Source organism: Rhinatrema bivittatum, chromosome 1 (genome assembly GCF_901001135.1).
Source record: "Rhinatrema bivittatum chromosome 1, aRhiBiv1.1, whole genome shotgun sequence".
NCBI lineage: Eukaryota > Metazoa > Chordata > Amphibia > Gymnophiona > Rhinatrematidae > Rhinatrema > Rhinatrema bivittatum.
In genome coordinates, this window is record NC_042615.1 from 405,771,780 (window position 1) to 405,782,617 (window position 10,838).

Genomic DNA, 10,838 nt, shown 5'->3' on the forward strand with positions numbered 1-10,838 from the left:
TTGCGAGTTGCGTGTAGCACTGCTGTGGCGAGGCAGTGTAGCGAAAGGTGGGCCTTTCGTCTGAATCCTCACAAAGGCTTACAAAGGGGCACACTAAGGGGCAGGCCACTTAGGTCACGCTCCTTCGGGCGCGCGACGCCCCGGGAAGCATCTGCAATTTAAGGGCCTGAAAACAGTGCTGGGATAGACCGGCTGGGTTGGGGGTGGGAGCAGTATCACTCACCACGTGGTCCTGCTGCTTCTCTTTATTGTGCAGGTTTCTGGGCCCTCTTCTCTCTTTTTTTTCTCTTATTTTCCCGGTTCACTGTTCACAGTTGGCTCACTGAAGGGAGGGGTGAGCGGGCTCTTGCCCCGACTGGGCTGCGCCGACTGCGCGAGCCCCTGCAGTGGAGGAGAGAGACGGAGAAAGGATCACGGCAAAAGAGGGATGGTGGAATAAGGGATTATTAGAAAGGGATTATTAGAAAGGGAATGATGGAATAAGGGATTATTAGAAAGGGAATGATGGAATAAAACGGAAAATGTCATAATGCCTCTGTATCGCTCCATGGTGAGACGGCACCTTGAATACTGTGTACAATTCTGGTTGCCGCATCTCAAAAAAGATATAATTGCGATGGAGAAGGTACAGAGAAGGGTGACCAAAATGATAAAGGGAATGGAACAGTTCCCCTATGAGGAAAGACTAAAGAGGTTAGGACTTTTCAGCTTGGAGAAGAGATGGCTGAGGGGGGATATGATAGAGGTGTTTAAAATCATGAGAGGTCTAGAACGGGTAGATGTGAATCGATTTTTTACTCTTTTGGATAATAGAAAGACTAGGGGGCACTCCATGAAGTTAGCATATGGCACATTTAAAACTAATCGGAGAAAGTTCTTTTTCACTCAACGCACAATTAAACTCTGGAATTTGTTGCCAGAAGATGTGGTTAGTGCAGTTAGTATAGCTGTGTTTAAAAAAGGATTGGATAAGTTCTTGGAGAAGAAGTCCATTACCTGCTATTAATTAAGTTGACTTAGATAATTACCACTGCTATTACTAGCAACGGTAACATTGAATAGTTTTTGGGCACTTGCCAGGTTCTTATGGCCTGGATTGGCCACTGTTAGAAACAGGATGCTGGGCTTGATGGACCCTTGGTCTGACCCAGTATGGCATGTTCTTATGTTCTTATGATGTCAGACCTCCTGGAATCACTGCTAATGTGGTTGCCATTTTCTTTGCATCATTCTTCATATCCTCTGCTATATGTGCTTGGAACATATCCCACACCAATAGTGATGGTCGTTTTGTAGCCCCGCGCCAGGTCACCTACCCCACACATTGCACAGCCACAATTTTGTTCCCTCCTCATCCATCCAGCCTTTAGGATGAACCTGAACAATTACACCTGCTGGAATTTTTAGGTTCTTGGGCAACATTTTCTTTTGTATATTACCACCAGGCGCAGTTTTGTGCCATCTGCCAAGCAAGACAGGACCACCATGAAATGGATCTTTTCATGACAGTTAGTTGTTTTTACAAGTACAGTCTTCTCACCAATGCCAACTACAATTGCCAGGCATTTCAAATGTCATCGACGTTTCATCCATATTATCAATGTTATTCATATCGAAATGATTCTTTATTCTCTGCTCAATAATGAATTTGTGGAATGAATAGACCTTTTCATCAAGCTCTTTAGGCAGTTTCTGTGAAATATTTGTGCGCTGACGAGGCACAATCCATATCGGTTCATGAACTGCAAACACCAACTAGATGATGCTGTGAATTCTTTCAAACTTTAGGTTGCTGAATATTTTTCTCTTTTGACTTTGGCACTTCTTGCAGCTTTTCCTCATTTTTCTGCAATCTCTGATGAATTTTTCACTAACCTTGAATTCTCTTGCCTCGAATTATTGGCCTCCTTGGCATGTTCAATCACCTTCAGTTTAAGTGATGCAGTGTTAGATGCTCTCTTTCTTTTCTCAGAGCTCATTTTCCTGAGGGTAAGAAGTCATTATTTTAATGGCTATCCCTGCTATTTGAATCCTTCCCTGCCTCCACCATGGCTGTCCCTGGTGTTTGAATCTTTCCCTCCATCCCCCATGTCTATCCTTATTTATTTATTTATTTTTATATACTGGTGTTCGATTTTACACATCACATCGGTTTACATTCCAACAAAAAATGCAGGAAATCAAGAGTTTCCTTTGTCAATACATTGAACAATAATAAACATGGAAATTGTTAACAAGGGAAATAAAAACATGGGAAAGGTTAACAGTAAGGGTTGCATGAAGGGGGTGCACAAAGGGGAGTGCCCCTTTGTCGCGCCCCTTCGGCGCGCGATGCACGGCGCCTGCTGGCTTGGTGCCTTTCAACGGTCCAGTAACGTTTGTGATGACGTCGGGGGAGGGGGCGGGTCTCTCAATCATGGCTTTGCCCACGGCATTCTCCTCTCAGCTTCAAAGGTAGTTTTTTTCAATTTTTTTGTCTTTTTTTTACCTTGGATGTTACAAGGTGTTCAGCACTGGTGGGTACCCTTCCCCTTCATTAGCGCCTGCTGGCTTGGTGCCTTTCAACGGTCCAGTTCCGTTTGTGATGACGTCGAATTATTGGCCTCCTTGGCATGTTCAATAAACTTCAGTTTAAGTGATGCAGTGTTAGATGCTCTCTTTCTTTTCTCAGAGCTCATTTTCCTGAGGGTAAGAAGTCATTATTTTAATGGCTATCCCTGCTATTTGAATCCTTCCCTGCCTTCACCATGGCTGTCCCTGGTGTTTGAATCTTTCCCTCCATCCCCCATGTCTATCCTTATTTATTTATTTATTTTTATATACTGGTGTGATTGAAGGAACTACTTAAGGAAGGTCCTGCCTGCACTTCCTTGCCTTGGCAATCAGGTCGGCATTGTATTGTGTGCTAGATTGTCACTGCGCTTCTAACCTTGTTCCAGTCTCATTCTGTTATTAAAGCTCTGTTGTTAAAGCTGGGAGTTAGCAATTTGTTGTTAAAGCTCTGTTATTAAAGTTGGGAATTGGCAATCTGTTATTAGAGCTCTGTTGTTAAAGCTGATAGCAATCTGTTAATAATGGAGTTGCTGAAAATAGCAATCTGTTATTATTTAGAATAGTTGTGGGTGGATCCTTGGACCAGTGGCAGGTGACCATGCCCTCGGGGGAGATCCTGAGAGGGACCACTGGTCAGGCTTAGTGTAGGAAACAGACACACACTAGTTCTTTTATTAGACAATATATTAAACCACCAGCGGTGGCAGTAGTGAGCTGGAAGCGCCCGGCTGGGCTGTAGTCCCTCAGGTACTGGAACAGCGATCCCAAGGTGGCTGAGCTGTAGAGAAACTAAGAAGGTGAGTAGGCAAGACATGCAGAGTTCAGGAACAAGTCCTTGATGGTAACACTCACACAATAGTCTCTTGAGGCAGCCCAGGAGTTGGTATGCATTAGGCCCTCGAGGAGTGAGTACATGGTTCCAGGGAAAGCTCTGAGAGATAGATAGAAACTCACTGATGTTATAAGCAACAAAGACTTCTTAGTAAGCAGTATATTAAACCACCAAAGGTGGCAGTAGTGAGCTGGAAGCGCCCGGCTGGGCTGTAGTTCCTCAGGTACTGGAACAGCGATCCCAAGGTGGCTGAGCTGTAGAGAAACTAATAAAGTGAGTAGATAAGATATGCAGAGTTCTGGAACAAGTCCTTGATGATAACACTCACACCATAGTCTCTTGAGGCAGCCCAGGAGTTGGAATGCAGTAGGCCCTCGAGGAGTGAGTACCTGGTCCCAGGGAAAGCTCTGAGAGATAGATGGAAACTCACTAATGTTGTAAGTGGCGATGACTTCTTAGCAGAAGTGGTATTCAGGAGCTGGTCCAGGACGTAGGCCCTCGAGGAGCAAGTACTGGTTCCGGACTGCGACCTGAAATGAAAAAGAGAAGGCGAGGCCCCTGAGGAGCAGGTACCTCTAGTGAAGTCCGAGGAGGCAGAGTAGCTAGGTTTGCGGAGAACGAATCCCATCCGCAGCGACCAGGAGGAAGCGAACCCCATATCTTGCTAACTCGTCTTGTTAGCGAAAACTGAGACCTTAAATATCTGGAGCTGATGACATCATCTCAGGGGGATGCCTCTGAGGTTCGCGCTAACACTGGTACATCAGTCGGGCCGCGTGCGCGCCCTTAGGCATCTGGTCAACATGGCAGCTTGCAGCATCGAGCCGGTCCGGGAACGCCGGAGGAGGACGGCCAAGAGACGCTGCAGTAGCTAGCCTTCCATCAACCCCGAAGGGAGTCGCCAACGAGGTAAGATGGGTGGAGCAGAGACGTCGGACAGCGACGGACACAACCCATTCCAGTCTCGTTCCAGTCTTGTTCCAGCCTTGTTCCAGGATCCTACTGTTCCAACCTTGTTCCTGCATCCTACTGTTCCTGCGTCCTTCTGTTCCAGTGTTCATCTGTCCGTCTCCTCAGGTAGTACCCTCGGACTGCCTCTCTGGTACTGACCTCGGCCTGCTCCTTGACCACTCTGCCTGCTGCCTGCCTTCTGACCTCTGCCTGCCTCGAGTCATCGTCTGACCTTCGGAACCTGACCTCTGCTTTGTTGACCACACCTCGGACTGACCCTCGCATTCTGACCATTGCCTGATTGACTGGGTCTCCTGATTCTGGCTCTGTCCCTTGCCTTGTCATCGCCTACGCTGTTCTGGTCTGCTTTGCCTGAATGCTTCACTCTCTCCTCCCGGTCTTCCACTGCAATATGCTTCATTTGCTGATGTGCTCTCCAAGAAGGCCGCAGATACCTTACCCCAGCATCATTCCTACGATTGTGCAATCAACTTGCTGCCCAACACAGAGCCTCCTTGGGGTAGGATCTACCCATTATTGCTAACAAAGATTAAGGCCACATCGGAGTACATCCGCGAGAACCTGGTCAAAGGCTTCATTCGGCCCTCCAAGTCTCCCGCAGGAGCGGGATTTTTCTTTGTAGGGAAAAAAAGACGGCTCACTCCATCCCTGCATCAACTACCGAGGCCTAAATGAGATCACCCTAAAAGACTGCTATCCATTACCCCTGATTTCGGAGCTTTTCGATAGGCTTCAGGGAGTGAAAATCTTCTCCAAATTGGACCTCAGGGGGCTTACAATTTGGTCCGTATCCGCAATGATGACAAATGGAAGACCGCATTTAACACAATTGACGGCCACTTTGAATACCTTGTGATGCCGTTTTGGCCTTTGCAACACTCCTGTGGTCTTTCAGAATCTGCTGAACGAGGTCTTCAGAGATATGCTTCACCAGTGTGTTGTGGTGTACCTTGACAACATCCTAGTTTTCTCCCAAGACCTACAAAGTCATCACCAGGATGTCTCTCGCGTCCTCCAGCGTCTACGGGACAATCAACTTTATGCTAAACTAGAAAAGTGTTCTTTCAAACAGGAGACCATTCCTTTCCTTGGCTACATGGTTTCCAGTCAAGGGTTCAGGATGGATTCCCAGAAACTGAAGAGTATTCACAATTGGCCTCAACCTATGGATCTCAAGTCACTACAGAGATTCCTTGACTTCGCCAATTACTACCGGTCTTTTATTCATCATTATTCCACCCTGACCGCACCACTCACAGCCATGACTCGCAAGGGGGCCAATCCTTCTCAGTGGTCACCTGAAGTCATGACTACCTTCCAGGATCTTAAGACCGTCTTTCTCCAGGAGTCGTGTCTCCTTCAACCGAATCCCAGACTTCCATTTGTAGTCGAGGTCAACGCCTACGACGTAGGTGTAGGGTTGGTTCTCAACCAGTACTCGACGACCCATATCTTACACCCATGTTCTTTTTTTTCCAGGCGCTTCTCTCCAGCAGAACGAAATTACGCATTCGGGGATAAGGAGTTACTGGCCATCAAGCTGGCTTTTGAGGAATGGCGTCCCTGGCTCAAGGGAGCCCAACACCAGATCACAGTGTATACTGATCACAAAAACCTCGAGTATTTACACCGTGCTCAGTGTTTGAACCATTGTCAGGCCCATTGGGCTCTCTTTTTTACCCAATTTAATTTCCTGCTGTGCTACCAACCTGCCAACAAAAATTACCATGCCGATGCTCTCTCCATATCCTTCATCGCTGAAGATGTTCCTGACACCCCACAGCACATAATTGACCCTGCTAAGGTCATCCTGTCCGCCACATTTCCGATGCCACCTGGGAAGATGGTGGTCCCTCACCAATTACGACAGAGGGTTCTTCGGTGGGCTCACGACTCCTTGTCTGCAGGACACATGGGACAGTCCAGAACACTCTCCACACTCCAGCAGTTTTATTGGTGGCCTACCATGAAAAAGGGAAGGTCCAAAGAAACAAACCGGAAACCGATCCAATTCTGCAGTAGCAACCAATAGACGAGAAGGACCGGTGAACACCAGGAAATCTTTATTCTGCACAAACCATCATAAAAAGCCCAACTCAGGCCGAGTTTCACTCGATTGAGCATGTGTGTGTATCTAAGTATATCCATATATTAATTATATCCATTGGTGCACTCCATTGAAAATAGACTAACCCAAAATAATTTTAAAAGGATATACCTATTTAAACCACAGTTGATGCCGGTGGTTGCCTGCATGCAGCTGTTCAGCTTTCTTGAGTATACTAAAAAATGTATAAAAGTGAGTTAACACAAAGTCCCAACCCATTAGGAGTCATAGCGTACCACGGGTGGCCACTGTATCGGCTAGAAAATATACAAAAGTGGAAAATATAAAAATAAAAATATTTTGAACACATCTGTCATACCAAGCATGCTGTCTCTCTAAAGACCAGTATTAAAAATAAATCAATACAAACAAAAAAGGGGATTAAACTCCTGGAACATTATTGTGTCAAACTGATACACACGACGACGTCTTACCAATGGATATAATTAATATATGGATATACATAGATACACACACATGTAGGTTGTATCCCACTAAGAAAGGTTGTTACATTACATTACCATTTTGAACAAGTTGTATACTAATATAAGGAACAGACCACTTATATATAGATCATTTCTACAAACTTAGTCATCACACATTGTCACACTCTTTGTCACTCTTTCATCTATGTTTGTTATAATTATTTTAAATATTCTTATTTATTTATTTGTTTTATTTTATATGATTTCTGTCAAATCTTTTTTATTCAAAGTGAAAAGAACAAATAGAAGAATACGATATGATACATAATTGTTTCTGTTACATATCATACATGTGTAAATCTACTACAACAATAGCAAACTTATCTGATCCCCCCCACCCCGTGTGCCCTGAGAAGTCTATGGAGTGAGAACATTAAATCACAGGAGATCAAATCCTATAAGTGAAAAACATAAAGACTTGTTGGACACTATCAGCCCAATGTAATAGGAACATTAAGACAGTTAGATGCCTAATCTATTGAGAAATTGGCTCTTAGAGTTCTGAGGTAGAGTCAGAAAGTAGGGCATCCAGATGGAGCTAAGGGCTCTTTTGGCATTCATGGAGAGATGTTTGGTGGATAAAGTTTCTATGGTGAGGAGATGTAGTATAGAAGCATGCCATCCTGCCATGGGGGATTCTGTTGAATTCCTCCATTCAGAGAGAATGGCTTTGCAGGGCAAGAGGAAAATCTTTGTAATCCATGCTATGTATGCAATGCTTCCTTTGAACGTGTGTGGGAATATGCCAAATAGTGCCTGTAATGGGGAATAAAGAGTCTTGGTGCCTAAGACACCGTTAGTGAAGTGGAATACCTTTTTCTAAAAGATTTTCAAGACTGGACAGTTCGATAAAGAGTGGTCCAGATGGGTACCTGGTGAGCGGCATTTGATACAATCCTCGGAATTGGTGAACCCTGCTCGGAACGCCTGATGTTGGGAGATATACATCTGGTGTAGGATTTTATATCGGATTTCCCTCAGTAGCATGTTGGTAGATACACGTGGAGTGGAGATCACTGTGGCCTTGAACGCTTCTGGGGTTATGGCATAGTTAAGCTCGTGTTGCCATTTAAGATGGATCTCATCCGTCACCCAAGGTTTGTGGGTAGATTCCAAGAACCTGTAGAAAAAGGAAATTGAGCATTTTTTGGGATGATCCAGATCGAACCAGTCACTCAAAAAGTGCCATTTAGGGTTAGAGACATTTAGATTCCCCAGAGCGTGGATGTAGTGTCGAGTTTGGTAAAATTGAAGAAAATTCAAGGAAGGTATCCCAAATGCTTGACATAAATCGGAAAGGTTCATTAACGATCCATCCGCCTGGAACATTTGGGGAATACAGACCAGTTTTTGCTTTTCCCAGCCTTGAAAACGGGAGACCCCCATACCCACTGGGAACGCTTTATTGCCCTGAAATGGGAGAAACGTAGAGACATCTGTTGGAAGAGAGGCTTTTTTCAGGAGCCATTTCCACAGGTCTGGAAATGGCTCCTGCCACAGGGGGTGAAGTAGTACACCCGAGCTGATATGCGGTCTGCCACAGGGGGTGAAGTAGTACACCCGAGCTGATATGCGGTGTCAATGTTGCGCCAAATGCATGGAGGGCTGCGCTTGTCGAGATGGGAGCTAAGAGTTGGGCCTCCAAATGTGTATCAGAAAAGAAAGTCATTTTGGTAAGCCAATCCCCAATGTGCCTCAGGTTTATAGCGTGATTATAGACCTTTAAATCTGGGAGGCCGAAGCCTCCTGTCGCAACCGGTCTCATAAGAAACTTTAAGGCCAGCCTCGGTTTTTTGCCTCTCCAAAGAAACTTCGTCACTGTTTTTTGAAATTTAAGTAAAGTAGCTTGTGTTAAGAGTATCGGAAGAACTCTCAATACATACAACCAACGCGGTAACACTGTCATTTTCAACAAGTGGATACGCCCAAGGAATGGAATTGGCAGATGTCTCCAAGACAGTAGCGATTGTTCAGTCCTATCCTGTAGTTTGGGGATATTAGTATCATATAACTCCGTTATATCCTTTGGGAGCCAGACGCACAGATATTTGATCCTGTTCTGTGCCCACTTTAGAGGAAATTCCCCTTCCCAATTTAAGTGCGTACCTGCTCCAATCATCATAGCTTCAGACTTGTCAAGATTCAACTTGAGACCAGCATGACGGCCATAGTCATTAGTAATCTGAAGGGCTATGGGGAGAGAGCCGATAGGATTTGTCAAGTGTAGCAGCAGATCATCAGCAAAGGCCGCCGACTTAAATGTCAGAGTGCCCATCCATATCCCCTCAACATTTTGGTAGTCTCTAATTAGAGATGTGAATCAGAACCGGATTTGGTTCTGATTCCGGTTCCGATTCACATCGTGATTTTTTTTTCATCTGGCCCGATCGGGTTTTTTTTATCGGCTGGGCCTATGGTGACTCGAAGTTTTGCGGGGAAAAGCAGAGTGGACCGCATATTTAAGTTTGCTAATTGAGAGCACGCTGGTGCAAATGCCTTCCTTTGAGAGGCTACTGAGACTGAATAGTCCTGGAATAACAGCCGTCAAAAGTCAGTCCTTTCATTTGCCTATAGGCTGGAGTATTTGAACTTTGTACTCAAAATTTAAAACTTTAAAGATCACCACTCTCGGCCTTCCTGGCATCTGGGACCCAGACGGGGGTGTTCCCAACCGATGCGCCCGTTCAATGTGCAGACAGCCTGTGTCAACCAGCTTTCTAAACGAGTGCCAAGGTTGAAGTCCGATACACTTTCTGGGATGCCGATAGCGCGCAAATTATTACGGTGTGAACGTTTTTCTAAATTGTCAAGTTTTTGTTTCAGGTCTGCATAGGAGGAATGCAGGTTCTCACCGCGCAGGCATTGGATGCCATTTTATCCTCAATGTCGGATATTCTCTGTTCCATGGCCTGCAGCAGGCCTTGTATCGCCGAAAGTTGTGCACTTACCCCGGTAATCTGTGAGGAGAGCTGGGTAAATCTGCCTTCCAAAGCAGTGATGACCATCGCTGCTATCTCCGATCCCGCCGGGTCCGGGCTGTCAGAGGCAGAGGCCATATCTGTTGTGTCAGTCATCTTGGGCTCAGGCCCTTTCGCCTTTTCTTTTTCTTTTTTCCCCACCTTTGACACCATCTGAAGCGAGTTTTTCTCTGAGAAGGGGCCGGATCGCAGTACAGATAAGTAGTCTTTCGGTGGGCTATCTTTGCCAGCGGGCTCACTAGGTTTTAAATTGAGTTTGTTGGTAAATTGCAGAGGGGGGTCCTCAGAGCAATCGGTGGCACGTCCGATCACTCAGACAGCATCACGTGATCCATTTTATATGATTTAATTATGTATGTATGGTGTATATGTTTTTTATATGTGATTATATCTGTTTTGCTGTATTAGCCCCTGAAGCAGCTCAATCGAGCGAAACTCAGCCTGAGTCGGGCTTTTTATGATGGTTTGTGCAGAATAAAGACTACCATGAAAAATGACACACAGTCCTGTCCCACATGCGCCCTCCATAAGCCTCCTGTGGGACGTCCTGTGGGGACTCTTGCAACCGCTGCCTATCCCGAATGAGCCATGGACCCATATCATGACGGATTTCATAGTGGACTTGCCTGCCTCCAGTGGCAACAACACCATCTGGGTCCCCATCGACCGTTTTTCAAAAATGGCCCCCATTCATGGCTCTACCTGGTCTTCCTTCAGCACCGCAGCTTGCTAAATTGTTCATCCAACATGTGTTCCGGCTCCACAGCCTTCCTAAACATTCTCTCAGACCGTGGAGTCAAATTTACTGCTTGCTTTTGGAGGGCTTTCTGCAAAAAATTCAACTTTGTTAGATTTTACCTCGGCTTACCATCCCCAAGCCAATGGGCAAACAGAAAGGACTAATAGGACCG